We start from the raw sequence: 6,035 nt of genomic DNA on the forward strand, positions 1-6,035 counted from the left end.
CTGGCCGGCGGTTCGGTGTTGCCTGCCTTGTCAATTTCCTTGACTCTCTAACTGGTGGTCGAGATTTGATCTCGTAAAACTGATGACACCTAAAACACGTCGGGACGACCAAAAAAAAAAACACAGGACTCGGTTGAGACTTTGTTTGATCTTTCAAACTTTATTGCCGAGCAAATGGCAACCGCCGTGATGTATTTATCCTTCTACAAATTGATAACAACAGCAACGACAGAAGGTGGTCCGCCTGTAACCGATCATAACAACATCTGCTAGGTAAATCGAGTATGAACGAAGCAAGTTTAAATTTGTAACAAACCCCTTCAAAAAGACTTTGACTTAGCAAATCAGCCTGAAAAAGAAACGATAACATGTAATACATTATGTTTCTAAGGCAATTGAAACACTTACCATCGTCTTTCTCCATTTTTCCTTCTCTTTTGTCGCGAGGAAATGTAAAATTATCATCGAAGTCATGTTATCCTACCCAGACTACTCACTGGCAAAAGTGGGTAATATCATACTCCTTTTATATGACTTTCCTCTTCTCCCGCCTTTTAGAATATTCCATATATTACGTGTTTTAGAATTTTCCGTATATTCCGTGTTTCAAAATATTCTATTTTTTCCGTGTTTTAAAATATTCCATATATTCCATATTTTAGAATATTCCGTGCATTCCGCAATTCCGCCGTTCCACAATTCCATTCCATCATTCTACTATTCCATCGAACAGGGTCTCGGAACGCGTACGAACGGCTAGAAATCAGGCCACCTTCGCATGACGGGAAGAATGTCACTTCCGGTCACCGCGCTATTCACCTATGCAGTCCTTTTCTTAAAGTCCCTCATGTTAGGGCATATACTACCACACAGTATAGCAATTTGTGAATATTTTGAAATAAAATCAGCCTTACAGATCGAGTTTGGAGTACTTGTCAAATGATTTAAAATAAAAAGGGAGATCCCTCAAATTAATGCATTCAGAGATAAGCAAAGACATGACGATATCAGTATTCAGTTTCAAGCTAACCAGTTGATTCTCATCCGGAACAACTGCAGCAATCTTGTTATTGCCCCACTCGTTCTGGTCAAGGAAAGATAAATTTTCGGCATTTCAAATTTCTTCATGACCCCGGATTATCTCAATGAAGGTCCTCAAAAACCCTCACTTCTGAATTCGAACTTTTTATAAAACACTCGGCTTCGGGAAAAAAAAAGATATCACACGGGCTCACACATACCCTTTCCACGAACGCTCGGAGGATACCTTCTGTTGTCCTTTTCCTCCAAATTTTCGAAACAGCATGAGGAAAACTTGTCCGTTTGGATCCTTTCAACAAGAAAGATCCTCTCAGAGCATGCAGTCTTCTGCAAAATGTACCGAAGAAACGACAAAAATACGTCGCGGTGGAAAATTTGCTCTGTGCGTACGAACAAACCGAACGCCGCAAGGCTTCGCTCGGAGGGCTGCGATGCAAGTAAATTTCAGCTATTGTTGCAGAATTGCACAGAACAGCGACTTGACGGAACTTTGTAGTTCGACACAGCAGATTACGGTGTATGAAATCGACCAACTAGTTCCCAAAAGGAAATTTCAACCAGTAATTAGCCATGTGAAGAGTTCGCATTAAGCCTCTGACGTCATTACTACCATTTCGAGCTACCATGAACGGCTAACTTTTTTCCGCGTTTTTCAACACTTAAAACATTCAAAATTGCTTAAACAAATTGTCACATTTTTAAATCGAACGCAACTGGCCTAAAATAATGGGTAGTATTATTCAAGACATTGTGACAATGTCCAAATATGGCCATAAAGCCCTCAATATTCGTCGTGCGTGCTCAACGTATATCCTGCGATAAACGTAATTTTGAGTGTCGTGGAGAAAAATGATAGTTTTCAAGCTTTTTTTTTTTCAATAAACGAAGAAAATTGTGCTTTGTCATCAATGTGTTGAATAATAAAACAATTATCCTGCTCAATCTTGCGGAATATCGCCTGATTTTAGCCAACTCGGTCTCGGTCTACGGCCTCGTCGGCTAAGTATCATGCGATATCTATTCCGCGCGATTTTGCAGGATAATTGTTAAATATATTGCACACCCTGCTCAGTTATGTTTAAGTGTTTTAAACTCAAATACTTTTTATTGTCAGAATAGAATACATTTTTTTACTTATAGTCGAAATATTTCTGTAATAAGTCACCTGTTAGAGAAACAAAGCCACGACACATTTGTTCACGTAGAAAAAACAAGCGAATACTAAGGCGATAGGTGACTCGGATTGAAACCAAATTTAAACATTTTCGTCTTATTTTCTTCGGCTTCCGCTACAACCTTTGATTTGAAATTAAAATTATATAAATGACGACAAATTCTTGGCGTGAAGAAAGATTAAATTTGAATGCTTACTTCCTAAGCAATCAAAATCTTTCAAAAAAAAAAAAAAAGAAAGATATCAATATTCGAATGGATCAGGATCAACTAGCTGCATTAATTGAAACATTATTGGATAGAAGTATTTTTCTTTTGCTTGAGTTTTTGCTTAAAAACATGAAGATCCAAAAGAAAACTGTTGTCGTAATTAAAGTGATTACTACAAAATTGTTAGCGTAGTTTAGGATTCGTCTTAAGACCAAGTGCTTTGCTAAACGTTCCCGTTTGTAATTTTGATCAATCAAGATATAAAAGTTAGAGGTGCGTTTTAAAGCAGTGTGCCCTACAACAAAAAACGCTGTAATCTATTTTCTGGATCCAAATTCATTCAGACTTCGGCACTCGTAAACCAATGGGTTCTTTGTTGGACAGCGAACTTAAAGTGGAAATGTTGAAAAACAGTTGTTTTAGTGATATCAAGATTCTCTCTGAATGTTTAGAGGTTTTCATATTGGCAAACGAGACTACATTGTAACGCCGTAAATAGCTCTCAAGAGATCGTTAAAAGCATGGACAGGGATTATTCAGATAAGTTAAAATTTTAAACTAAGACTTTTTTTGACAACGTATGAAATCTCGGTTGTTTCTCGATTCTTTCTTGTAATACGAAGAAGGCAAGTGAACATTAGGACTTTCAAAGCATTGACATACTTGATATTTGGTGGTCAAGGAAAGTTCCAATTGAAGTGTTGTGAATTTCTCTCGTGTTCGAGATTTTAGGTCCATAACAAAATCACCTTTAACTGCCCACTCGTTAAGCAACTGACCAGGAGGGACTTTAAATAACTAAGGAGAAAGTGTTCTCTTTGTAATTACATCAGCAAACAGTTCGACTTTCAAGTATTTTCGGATGAGTACTATAACGCGTGGGCCCCGTCTAACTATCCTTTTCTCATTTACTGTTTGGGACTTAAACAACGCACACACTGTTCACAAAGAGTGGGGCACACTTCACGGTACTGTTGGGTCTGTTCAGCGCAGCCTCTCTAAGTAAGTTGGCATATGGCTGTTAAAGCGAAGCCTAAACTAAACTATAGCACCTGTTTCCTGATACACTTAAAATAATGAACGCCAATGGATAAACGACCTTAGGAATTCAGTCTGACAATGGGTGTTAACCATCGGACACTTGTGCAATGTGAGCTCCAAACGATATCTCTAATAAAACATTACACAGCAGAATTTATACATCAACAATTTAATGACGTGCCTTTAGTTGTTACCCACAATTACCATGGCCATTCGAGGTGGGCAACAACAGTACTGAATAAAACATAACGGTACAGGCTCAATAAAGAAAACAAGAATAAACAATAACATGAAAACTATTTCAAAATAAGAAATTATTACCAACTATTACATGCATTAGATTAATATATTTGACCATCTTTTTTCGAGCTTATCTGCATGGGATAACACTTTACTTCCTGTGAATATGGAGGACCCCGTTCAAAGAAATCCAAACAAATTAAGGTTCATGAAAGTTCGCATTTCAACTGCAAGGTCTAATGACTGCGAAGGGCACTTAACATTTTTCGAGAACCATGCGCACTAGGAAGTTGTAACCTGATGTGCTATATTGGGTAATTTATTGCACACTTATGTATAAGTGAACTTAAACTCGAATACCTTTATTGTCTGAATATAATACATTTCTTTATTTATAGTACACATATTTTTGTAATAAGTCACCTGTCAGTGAACCAAAGTCACGCCACATTTGTTCGCATAGAAAAACAAGCGAAGACTACAGTGCACGTTGGTGGCTCGAATTGGAACCAAATTTGAACTTTTTTCGTCTTATCGACTTCGGCTTCGGCTACAAGATTTAACTTGAAATTAAAATTATATGAATGACGACAAATGTTTGGCGTGACGAAAGATTAAATTTGAATGCTTACTTTTTAAGAGATCAGTATCTTTCCAAAAAATGAAGGATGTCAAGATTTGAATGGATCAGGGACAACTAGCTGTATTAATTGAAGCATTATTGGATAGAAGTTTTTTTTTTTGCTTTAGCTTTTGCTTACAAACATGAAGATATTAACGCAAACTGTTGTCGGAATTAAAGTGATTGCTTCAAAATTGTTAGCGTAGTTTAGGATTCGTCTTGAAACCAAGTGTTTTGCTAAACTTTCCCGTTTGTAATATTGACCGATCAAGATTTAACGTTCACTGAACGCCGTAAATTGCTCAAAAATTAAATATCAAAAGATCGTTAAAAGCATGCGCTGGTATTATCCAAAAGAGCTAGAATTTTTAAATCAAGACTCTTTGTTGTTGACAAGAAAGTGATCCCACTTTCTTTTCGATTCTTTCTTGTGCCACGAAGAAGACAAGCGAACGTTGGAATATTTATAGAAATGACATTTTGGTGGTCAAGGAAAGTTCCACTGAATTCAATTGCAAGTGTTTTGAGTTTCTCTCAAGTTAGAAATAGAAAGTAAATAACAAAATCGCTTTTCAACTGCCCACTCGTTGGATGAGTTGCTTGACAATCGAACAATTGTCCAGGAGGAACTAAGTAGGGAGGAAGTGACCACTTTGTAGTTACATCAGCAAATAGTTGACTTTCAAGTATTCTCCGATGAGTAATTTAACGCGTGGGCCCAATCTCACTATCCTTTGTTCATTAACTGTTTGGGACGTTAACCAACGCACACACTGTTCACAACGAGTGGGGCCACACTTCCCGGTGGTGTGATCTGTTTTAAACGGCCTCACTGGGTAACTGGCATTGGCTGTTGAAGCGAGCTAATAAAAGCCTATACTAAACCATGCATTTGTTTCCTGATGCACTCATTAGATGAACTCGTTGGTTCAGTTACTTGACGATCGAACTACTGTTCATGAGGAACTAATTAGGGAGGAAGTGCCCACTTTGTAGTTACATCAGCAAATAGTTCGACTTTCAGGTATTCTCCGATGAGTACTGTAACGTGTGGGCCCCGTTTCACTATCCTTTGCTCATTAACTATTTGGGACTTAAACCAACGCACACACTGTCCTCAAAGAGTGGGGCCACACTTCCCATGGGCCGGTGTTGTGGTGTGTTCTACTCGGCCTCACTGAATAGTTAGCATTGGCTGTTAAAGCGGAGCTAATAAAAGTGAGTCTAACCTGTTCGCCTGATACACTTGGATAAAGAACTCCAATGGATACAAAATCTTAGGAATTCAGTCTGAGAATAGTGTGTGGGCCTAAACGTTCTCTTATAAAACATTAGACCGCAGAATTTATACATCAACAATTTAATGATATGCCTTCAGCCGCAGACTTTCTGCTAGAAGAGTCTGAACTTTGGTTTCACTGCTTGGAATGTTACAAATGTAGATCATATCTGTTTTAATGTAGCAAAAAATTCACTGAAGTCATCAGTGGGTAGATGTGACAAGTTGAGCACTGCATGATTCTCTCAGCGGTAACTTCTCTTTGAGCTTATAGAAACCTTTCTTCTACGTCGGTACGTAAAACTGAACTGTACTGAGACCAGATGTCAAGACTAATTTGAGTATTAGAAGGAACATTTATATGTTTTAGGCCTTAAAGTAACCCATGACCTTTTATTATCCGTTTCATTCACGCATTGTCTTGTTTGG

The sequence above is a fragment of the Montipora foliosa genome, chromosome 2, assembly GCF_036669935.1.
Source record: "Montipora foliosa isolate CH-2021 chromosome 2, ASM3666993v2, whole genome shotgun sequence".
Classification (NCBI taxonomy): Eukaryota; Metazoa; Cnidaria; class Anthozoa; order Scleractinia; family Acroporidae; genus Montipora; species Montipora foliosa.